An 11,884-nucleotide genomic window follows, 5' to 3' on the forward strand; every position below is an offset into this window, starting at 1 on the left:
TGAACGGGTAGCAATGCACTTTTCAAAATGTGAATTATCTGTTTTATTTTTTTATGGGTCCCCTCTATCTTAAACTTGTCCTTTCATTAGCCTTTCTTTATGAGTCCCCAAAAAGCATATCCTCCCACCTGTAGGTTTATCTACCGTCATAATGTTTGATGTTGTTCAGTTCCATTGGAAACATATGTGTAGGTAAAGAAGGTAAAATTTTTGAACCCTTATGGATTCTAAAGTTCCGAAATCCTCAAAAACTATTTAATTTTTCGGCATAAATTTTTGTCGGTCAAAATAGATAGATATTAATAAATATATTAAAAGGCACACTTAAAAGCAATCAGGAACAACCTGTTCATAAATATAAACCAATCAAAATTATAATTTTTTTCAATATGTTGTTACAATTAAAATAATAATAAAAAACACGTCTTTCAATCTCTGCATGGTTTGCTGAAATTCATGACGCGTTTCTACATTTCGTTTCTCGAAGGTATCTATCGTTCCCAATGCGCCATGGCCTCCTCTGCAACTTCCGCTTGTTTTAAAAATCTGGAAGCCCTCTGGTCAGTACCAAGGCTTTTTTATCACTCATTGCCTCCCAATACTAATTACACTTTAATTCCAAATATCCATGATTTCCGATGTTTTATTACGACCCAATTTACAAATTTACTATCTGTAATCAACCGATCATTAAGTGAATGAATCGAAATTTGCCAATGAGGATTTAATTTTCTGTAAACGGTCATGTAATTTTTATGTTTACATTTACATATAAACCATATATTATATTCAGTGAAAGTACTAAAAAATAAATAAAAACGTTATCCTAATATTTAAGTATCCAAACTAATTCAACCACAAATGTAAAATAATTACTAACAATCACGTTCTAATGTAAAAGAACTGCTCCAAGTCTCCATCTATTTTCTTAAAAAAATTTCTATCTAAATCAATTTCCCAGCCTCAAAAATTACCCACGTAGTTTGATCGATTTGTAAAATCATATCACTAACACCAATTTCTGCCACCAATTAATTATTTTTAAAAATTACATATTTCTTATCAAACATATTTAAAACAAAAAAAAGTATAAAAACACAAAAATTTATCAAAAATAGATACGATATTATATATTCACACTTTGTCCAACAGCTTTTTGAATGAGTATTTCATTTTTATATTTTATGTATCTGTTATCAGAGTCAGTTGATCGAATATTTGTAGGTAAAATTGAAGTTCAAAATAATAGTATTATCTTAAGAAATATTTACAGGTCCTCTAATTCCGATTTTATGCAAAAACTAGGGAACAAAGTTTTCTGTTAGGAAAGAAAAAAATATTTGCAAACAAAAAGCTCTAATTGTCTTGATAATGCAGATGCTATTAATAATTTTTGTCTGTAACAACTTACCCAGCCCAGAACTTCTTAACTTTTATAAAAATACATTACACATTATTGATAGCATTGAAGTACAATTTAACTTTAGCTTAACTGACAAAATTGAAGTGGTTAACATAATTAACACTCTTAAGGCTAAAGTAACAGAAAGCGGCAGTATTAATATTACTTTAGTGCAACTTTGTTACCCCACGTACTTCTGGCTAAAATAAAAGAACCTACCGAGTTTGATCAATTGCATTCTAGAGAAAATAATGGATAAGCAAATAAGAGCATTTCTCAATAATTAGAGTATTTTGCCCTCGAAACAATTATGTTTTAGATATAGATATAATTGTAAAAGCGTTTTTGCGTTACATAGGATTCAGTGAAGTGTCGTGTAAATGTGTATCATACTTTGGCCTTTGTTTGTTAACAAAGGAGTACCGCAGCGTTGTATTTTAGTTTAACTTCTTTTTGCGATTTTTACATTCAGGTTTTACCATTTTGTGATCATCATCTTTTTGCCGATGACACTGAGAAGTGCTTTTATGAAGGAAGTAACAGTATTCTGATTTCAGTAGCTTTTACGATTCTATCACTTAATATATGCTAGTACTTAATACTAATAAGTCCGCCTGTTTTAAAAATTTGGAAGCCCTCTTACGATGGGCACAGGCTTAGTGAACCAAATTTTCGCATGACGTAAAATTTGTCACTGAGAGCTGCCCGTCTATCTCAAAATATCAAATATATGTTTGGTTGGGTTTATCCCCATATGCTAAATGAGCTTCTTGTCTATTCACACGATAATCTTTTATAATGTGACTACAAGCTTTTTGGGACATTTGTTCCAGTTATGCCCGTTTTCTTTGCAATTAAAACATTTTCCGTTCGCCTTTTTCCCAGATATGTGTTTGTCATTATAGGGTTTTTTAGATTTATGTATTGGTATTGCTTTCGATAGCAAAATTTTTTCTCTTATCGACTTATTGCTATACATTTGCAGAGTTGACAAATTTTCGGCATAGAGAGCTTTAGGCGTTTGATACCGTCCAGCCCTAGCACCAGTCTGGATATTTGATTCGTTTATTCCATCAATAACACACAAGACTGCATCTCGTTCTGTAATACGACAGCCATAATTTATGAATTTTTACAAAAAATTAACATTTTTCGCAGATAGATCTTGGTGTTTAGGAAAAGTATCAACTAATAAATATTTCCATTCGGTCCATGTATAATTATAAGATGTCAGATTATCATACCCCCCTCCTTGCCACTCCGGGTAATCTATTTTACATGACAAATATATTCATAGGCTCATCCCAGTTTTGTAACTCTGCTAGTTGTTCAATTTTGTAAACTCGTTTAGTACTACTTAAAGCTGGATTACTTAGGGCAAATTCCGGTACGCGATCAGGTTTAATATAGGAATTGGTGGGCAACGCGAGGCCTGTCCGAATCCTGCGGTGATAATTTTTCCATTAAAGAATCCACCAATTGAGCTTGTTGAAATACGAGGTTCATCGCTCGCCGCGTTGCGTGACGAAGTCGGCGGTGGAGCAAAACTCGTCCGAATTATCCGACGTCCGTTCTCTGGCGTCGCGTAGCCATATTATAATATAAATCAAATAATCTGCCCAATAGGCTGTTAAACACACGCACACAGTAGCACGATACCGCTCGAGAAAAAAAAAATAACAAAAGCCCCAAGGTTGTTATCTCGCCGCTGCAGTATAAACACAAAAAATTAAACGGAAGTCAATAATGTGTAAAACTATGGCCATATAACTATATTGTCGACCTAACAATCAAAAACCAAAGTTGTCAACATGCGAATTATGTTCAAGCGAACACGAGGTGACTTTTTAAAAACTTTATTTTCAAAATACAATCGAAAATTAAGAGTTTCTGCAGCAGCAGTTACAACAAGAATAATCATATTACTTAAAACTAAGACTTTATAGGTTCGTATCGGAAAAGCTGACAATGTGAATCTCACGGTCTCTTCATAGTACCATCGTGGCCAAATGCAGACATCGTAGATCTCCTGGTGTCCTATCCTTATTACGTAGAAATCATTGTACATAACTAGCGCTATCATTCTAATAATTCTTACTACGCCTTTTCGTGTAACTAACTTATTCTATTACATAATTATATACAGGGTGTGCCGAAATTAGACGTCAATATTTTAACCACGTATTCTGTGGCCCAAAATAAGGATAAATGAAGAGGTGATGGCAATTTTTTGTAAATATTTTCGAAACACGTAAATATTTTTAACTATAATGTGGTACAGTTACTGAACTTTTTGGGCTAATTAAAACTTAGTATTGGATTGTCTTCAGAGGTGGGCAACACGGAGAAGGCGTCTTAAAAATTTGCCGGAAATTTTTTGTTCGTCGAATTTTCGTAATTTGGACTGCAGAATTTGAAAATCTCCGTAAATAAGGTAGCCTTGTCGCACCTCGCTAGAACACGCCGTTTTCGAGAAAAATGCTTTTGACAATTTAATTACTTTTTTTTATTTTAATGTTTACAATCGAGGTGCAGATAATCATTGGTGCGTGTGTTTGTGATGCTGGGTAAATAAAAATGAAATGTCAATTATTTGACAGCTTTCAATTTTGTTCATTGTTGGTAAAAAATAATTTTGGTTAGTTTTTTACTTGAATTGTCCTTATAAATCCATTGATTAACGAAAGACAAATCAAACTATTAACTGTAAAGCTAATTATTCTAATAAAAAGTATATATATATAATTTATTGTTGATAAAAAATAAGCCATTTAAAGCTGATGGAGTTTTCAAATAGAGAATTAGCAGATATTCATTTTGTATACGGCATTTGCAATGGCAGAGCTGGGGAGGCGGTACAAGAGTATCGTAGGAGGTTTCCTAATCGTCGAGTTTTTATTAATGCATATAGGCATTTAGTCGAGCATGGATCATTTGAACGTAATCGTGGACAGGGGAGACCGTGGAAGATGCACTGAATTTAAATGAAGATGACCCAATAAGGAGTATTCGAACTGTTTCCATTCTTTCGGGAATACCCCGATTAGCAGCAAGTAATATTTGTTTTTTAATTTACAATTTCACCACTGCTATTGTTACATTAATTCAGCGGCGGATCCAGAATTTCGTTTTAGGGGTAGATATTTTTGGATGATTTGTAATGCATCAGCATTAAGGCTAATTTCAAAATAAGCGTCGCCGGTTAAGGCGGCGCGACGCTTCAAAATCATGATTAATGAATTAAATGATACCGTTCACATAACTTTTCAACGTTTTGAAACTATTTTTTACCAACAATGAATAAAATTGAAAGCTGTCAAATAATCGACATTTAATTTTTATTTACCCAGCAACACAAACAAATGAAACGCGTCATTAACTCACTAATGATAATCTGCACCTCGATTGTAAACGTTAAAATAATTTGTAATTAAATTTTCAAAAGCATTTTTCTCGAAAATGGTGTGTTCTAGAGAGGTGCAACAAGGGTACCTTATTTACGAGGAAAACAGATTTTCAAATTGAGCAGTCCAAATTAACGAAAATTCGACAAACAAAAAATTTGGGGCAAATTTTTCACACGCCTCCCCTGTGTTATCCACCCCTGAAGACAATCCAATAGGTACTAAGTTTTAGTTTGTTAAATAGAGCCGAAAAGGTTTAGTAACCGTACGTGTTTCAAAAATATTTACAAAAAATCGCCATGACCTCTTTAAATTTAACAGCCTGTATGTTAAAAACTAAGACGTTTTGGACCCTAGGTTATATGAACATTTATCCTTATTTTGGGTCACAGAATACGTGGTTAATGTATTTGCGGCAATTTTTTTATTTTATTGTTTTTTCATTTTGATCCTTATTATTATAGTTCTGTAGGTATATGGCTCCTTTTCAATAATTATTGGGCATTCACTTAATGGTACTGGAAAGATCTATTTTTCCATTAACTTTTTTAGCATTTTTTTGTTTTAAATGAAATCATTGTTACAGCATTTTACTTATCAAAATAAAACAAAAATTTGCTTTAGACAACGCCATAACACACAGGAATGTTCAGATATCTATTTTTTTTACAGACTTTTTTTGCTTACTAATAATTTTTATATAATAGATATAATTATTTTTCATCACTATACAGGGTGATTCGTGGTGGATGGTAGAATAAAAATTATTTATAGAAGTTCCTTTTTCGCAGGTAATACAAAATTGAACTCCACCATCGTGATCTTGGAAATTATAAGGGAAACGAGTGTTGTTAAACTAGAGCAACATTGGTAATTTCAGTCCTTAACAATATGCGGTTTAGATATTTTTAACATTCCAAGTAGTTTCGGAAATACTTGAGAAAATCTTAAAAGTTGATAAGCTGCAGCCCTGTCACATGATCTTATTGTATCAATCTGTGATGGCTTTAGATTTTAGTTTTTTACTATGCTGTACTTTTGGATCCCATGATCTAAGAAAACTATGTCAAATAAAAAGTACTTTGTTACCGGGTTGCGGTACGACCAGACGTGTTCTTTTTTAACCTGTCTCCTCTAAGTAAAATAGAAGTTAAACAATAAAATAACAAGCCCCTATACAAAAGCACTTGGCACTTATTTTCAGTTAGCATTAGTTAAGTTATTTTCCCTCATCCAAAGCATACAAGAATTTTTAACTCTAAAGATGGTTTGCTTGGTTATGTTATGAATTCATTGATGAATTGATATATAATAAATACATTTCATTTTTGATAACAAATAAAAAAATCGCCAAATTAAAGTTGTTTATAAATTAACTTCCTTTCCTTTTGCATCGAAATTTAATCCCCGATTCATAAAATTAATAAAAAAACGGTTTCACAGTACAGTAAATTGGAGATGCATTTTTTTTGGTGGCCAACCCTGTGGCGCACCCATTGTTCTGATTTGAGTTTGCAACTTTTTACAATCTCGAAAATGGATTTAAATTTGCAACAAAGAATTTGTATAAAATTTTGCGTTATAAATGGATTTAATTGTGCGCGAACGCTACAAATGTTGTAAAAGTGTTTTGCAACGATTCTCTAAAGCAAATGATCGTTTACCAGTGCCACGAGTGGTTGAAAAGGGGCGTGAGACAGTCAAAGATGATGAACGCAATGGCAAAGTAGGTAGAATGGTAGAAGGCCAGAGACTAAACAAAGAGTATTATTTGTGCGATATGAGACATTTGCGTGATGAAAGAGACCAGAATTGGGGCTAGAAAACTCGCGGATTTTGCACCCTGATAACATACCGTCGCACAATGCCATCATTATTCGTATTTTTTTGACAAAGAACAACAAATACTATCGCACACCCCCCGAATTCGTTTCCCTGTAACTTCTTTCTGCTGAATCGAGTCAAAAAACCATTACGGGAAACGCGTTTCGGCAGCCTAGAGGAAGAAATGGAAAAATGGCAGGAAGCACTAATGGGCATACCAAAAACCAAATATAAAAAATGTGTTGAGGAATGTGTTGCAGTCGATGGGGATTAGTTTGAAGGTGACAGTATAGATTCAGATGGATAAAACATATTTTTAATTTTCTGAATAAATTCAGGGGACTTTGTTGTTTCTAGTATTGTTTTCAGTCTTAGGAATTGGATATCATTGTACATGTGTCGTCAACTGCCATTTTATTTAATGGTAGACATGCGGTTTCAGAAAATGCCAATCCGAGAGGTGATCTACAAATTTATAAACCAAATGTACTTTTTTTATTGTGGTATTGGGGAAAAGTATAAAATCCTTAAGGTTTAATTAATTAATCTCTTGTTTTGTTCCATATTGGTAAAATTAATACCATCATTAAGTAAATATATAGCTGGCTATTTGTATTTGTCTTTTAGGGTTTTAAATTGAGGGTTTGACACTTTAGCCATCTACATAGCCTCGTGCATAGTTGCTGGGCATCGGTACATAGCGTGATACAAAGTTCATCGGAATTGTGTGCTGTTCTGGGAAACTTAAGTCCGCCGATACAGAAACCTGCGAAGGTAAGCCATATCTTTTTTTTCTTCACCAATTTAATGTGTTGATAATAAATTCCCTAACAAAATTTATGTAAGCTGGTGTAATAATTGAAAATACTTTTTCTGTACCAAAGATTTCATTTTAATTTAAATTTTTTGTATAACAAAAATTATTTCATTTGCACTTTCCAAGCTGATTATACTGAAAAAAAGTTGTAGTCTTATTCCACATATTGAGGCTGTACTATATTGTTTATTTCTCATCGCTAATTGATGCAGACAATTTGGCCATGTGGTTACACGATTATGTGTCTTAGTGGGGAACTCTGCCTCCGTCATTCAGATTGCCTGTATTACGGTATATTTTGCTGCCTTTATATATCAAAGTTTCGATATCGACATATATATAGGGTGTTTAAAAATAGATGCGAAAAATTTAGTTTCTATATAAAAAAATTAAATGTAGGTCGAATGTCAAAAAAAAAATAAATAAAAATACAAATAATTTTTGTTCGGTGTTGTGTGTTGTCCAACGGTATTTGTACTAACATTTATGATAATCTTCCAAACAATTATGTTTCAAAAATAATTTATAATCAAACATAAGCTGTGATTAGGTATACCATTTAGATATGCTTGTGTATAAGTACAAACTTTAAAGAATCAAAGAATTTGAATTTGTTCTCCATTACTTAAAATGCATTTCTGCATTAGTGTAATTAATCATTATTGAATTAAAACTTTTTATTATTAAACAATTGAAGGATTAGATAATCAGTTTGAATTAGTGCTATTTTTTATTTAAACTAACTAAGTATTGTCAAATGAAACAGTAATAAGAAACGCCATAGGAAGTGACTATAATTTTTTTGATTATATTTTTTTATTTGTGGACAGTGAGTATTATGAAAATATTCTAGAAGACAAAAGTTTCTATATAAAACATAAAAATTAACAAAATAAGTTTTTCTTTGGTGCTATATATTTTCTTCTTTCAGATAAAACATAAAAACAAAGTTTATATAACCAACTACCCTCTATTTTACACATAGAATTACCCCCTTAAGTTTTTCTTCTTTGTTTTGAAACACCATAAATACAGGGCAATTGACGCTATGGCCAAATGGTTTTCAAAAAATTTTGCTTATGGGATGCTTAAATTTCTATTATGGTATTTTTAAAAAGCCATTCAAGCAATAAGTGACCTCATCTGAATAAACATAAACTTGGGAAATTTGAATTTAAATAAGATTAACCCACTCACTCACCATTGCGAAGTTCCTGTATGAAAATAACATTAACTCTAAAACCTAGAAGTTACAAATCCCCATGAACAGGTTACTTGAAAGCATTGATATTTTCATTAATAGTTATGGTTTTCCGAATGCAAGATAGGTAACTCTACTCCTACTTTCCACTATTCATCTGCATTGGGTTTAAATTATTCTATTATTCTCTTTCGGTTTAAGTAAATCTAACCATGTTTTAAGTTTCACATGCATAAGGAGTGGTTCTGTAGCTAAACAGGAAATTAACTATTAACTGATCTTTTGATCAAGACGAAGATTTTTGTAGTAAAAAAAGTGTTTCTTTTTTTTGCGGTTTGCACTTGTCTTTTCCGCAAGGGTGATATGGTGGAGAATTTAAAACTTGATATCAATCATATGACAAAATTTAAAAATGCTTCCTTCTTGTAACAATGTTCCTATGAAGCGCATTTCTTCGTTTTGAAAATGACTGGTATATTGTCACTTGTTATTTTACTGGTCATTGCGATTCTAGATGTTTTAAGTTCGAGGATTATCTGGATATATTGTCCTATCGCTGAAATTTGTACCTGCATGCCACATTACATCAATTTTCCCTTGGAGAATTTTCATGATTCTTAGGTTATAACGTTCTGCGTCAGTTTAGCATTTAGTGTGCTTTTGGTATCCGTTATTCCTGGTCAATATTTTGTACGATTACCTTGATTACACCTGTATTTTTGTGTAAAACTTGTTGCATTCTGATTTTTTTAATTGTTTACTGTAATCATACGTCAAGCTTCCAAATGTCACCGGCCGGAGTCGTTACTGGCGCAGTTGCCAGATTGTGGAATAGTCTCTAAGGTTTCTCGCGAAGAATAATAATTCCTTATGTTAAAATTAATTGCTTTTGAGTGTTTGGGTAATGTAACTCGATAGAACGTTTCTGGTCTTTATTACTTGTTTAGTGTTACGTTTTGCTCCGCATTCTCGGTTGTTGTGATTGATACATTGATTTGCTGGTTGATTTGGCATTACGCGTCGAGTTTATCTCCACCTGTGATCGTGAATGCGGTGGAGTGAGACGCCCAATGGGACTATGTGAATGTTAGACAAGCATATCTTGATCTTCGTTGTTCATGAGGGTTGATTTTGCGTGTAGAGAACACATTAACGTTCGAATGGGCTTCGCAGTGTAATAGAATTTTTCGGTGTGATTTTGGTGATTTTAAAGAAAATACCAGGCCACCGAGTTGAGACATCCGCCAAAGATTCTTCGAGTAAACTATTGTGCCATCATCTGGATCAGACATTTGGATGTTTTTGTATTTGTTTTCTGATAGGTTGTCTGCGCCATTTTGGGGATGTGATATATGTACGTACCTCATGCATCCACATGAGGTTCTTATTTTTGCTTTGTTGGCACAATGGCAATTAGTTGATACGTCTTACACTCGTACGTAAACCCCGATCATCACCTACAGGTATGTGATATTTTATTTCGGGTGTAGTAACTGATTTTTGGCATTCCCTTACAGGGGTTTTTCTTTTTTTCCTTTTATTTCCTTTTTTACCATTTTTTCTTCCGTTTTCTATCTACGTTGTTTGCCTTGTACGGCAACGTTTTGGAATTCAACAACTATTTGCTGTTCGCTGCTGGAGTGACTCGCTTAATTTGGTAGCAGCTCTTCACCGCAACCAGTCAATCGATCGCGACCGTGCTATCGGATACAGCCGGATTCTAAATCAGCGTACACGACTGCAGCCACTACTTACAGGAACCGCAAGGTATAACACCTTTTTTTTTATTCAACTGAATTTATCAAAACTGAGTTTATATTTAGCCTTTTAAATTTTTAATTATCATTTTCATAAGTTAGTTAATAAGTATTTTACGTACTCTATAAGTGAGACATTGCATTATGGGGGGTACGTCCATGTAAACAATCGTGATCAAGGGTTGGTTAAAAGTACTCACTCAATTAATAGTTTTTTTTTCATTCATTTATTTTGCTGCACACAAACATCTTTGAATCCTTCAATACTTGATGCAACACATCTTTTTTCCTTTTTCTTTAGTCAATTTTTTTTTCTTTATTTCTTTAAATATATTTCACACTATCTTTCCCAGTTGAAACGAGCTATCCGCCGTTTAACATGATCTCCAGAGTCGTTCTGCAAACTAGCGAAATTTCATCAGAAAACACTATAGTTGTCTCACGCTAAAGCACTTGTGTAGTAGAAAAAGTAAGGGCACCCAAATGGATCCATTCAAAATGGACATTTTTAACTGACTACACATATTTTTGTTGAAACTTCTGTCTCAAATTAAATCTAGAAAATTTGAAAAACTTGAAACTAAGAAAACATTCTTCTAATTCGAAAAAATTAATTCTGGAACTAAATATTTTATGAAGCATTCTTGAAAATTTTCTTGAGTCATCTAACCATTATTGCTGTTTGCTTTCCAATTATCAGTGGCGTCAGGTAATGAGATTTTGATGCCTTTGCAGTAGGTCTACAACATTTTCCTTGGCCGAGTTGTGAGGGTTGGCAGCTAGTAAAAATTGCATCGAATTGACCTTTTTCTTTGACATTTTCACTATTTGGCATTCTTAAACTGTGCATTTTTTTTTAATGTCAACAGTGGATTCAATTATAATTCACTCTCATCTCACAAACCCCAGTTTCAAAATCAAAATATGAAAAATAATTTTAATAGAATTTTCTGAAATTTATTGAATTTTTATAACATTGATTTTCATACAACATGGCGCCTATGAATCGAATGTGCAAGCTGCAAATATTTTACTCACAAATAACGAGCGTAATGATTTATTTTCTGCCTCTTAGTAGTTTTAATTGCAAAGTAAAGAAGACTGTTTTTAATCAACCGGTCGCCTTGTAAACGTGGTAGTTTAGCAACTGTAAGTGTTGGTGTTACTATTTTTCTTAGGTATACTATACTGTAATCATAATAAATGCTAAATGCGTAAATAAAAATTTTGATTTTAATTTTATAATGTTTCACAAGCGACAAATCATAATAAAATTCTGGGATGACCAGCTTTTCAACCAGATGTTAGAAAAATAAATACAACTAAATTCAATTTCAGGTATAAAGAAAACGGTCTTATAATCTTCAGGAGGAATAATTTAGTTTTTCTACTCCCGTCTGTAAAATACCTAATTATCCACCGATCTAGCGTGCGGGAAGCGTACCACGAATCCGAGCCACTGCGGACATTTCCGCGATT

Source organism: Cylas formicarius, unplaced genomic scaffold, assembly GCF_029955315.1.
Source record: "Cylas formicarius isolate icCylForm1 unplaced genomic scaffold, icCylForm1.1 PGA_scaffold_2__14_contigs__length_35257938, whole genome shotgun sequence".
NCBI lineage: Eukaryota > Metazoa > Arthropoda > Insecta > Coleoptera > Brentidae > Cylas > Cylas formicarius.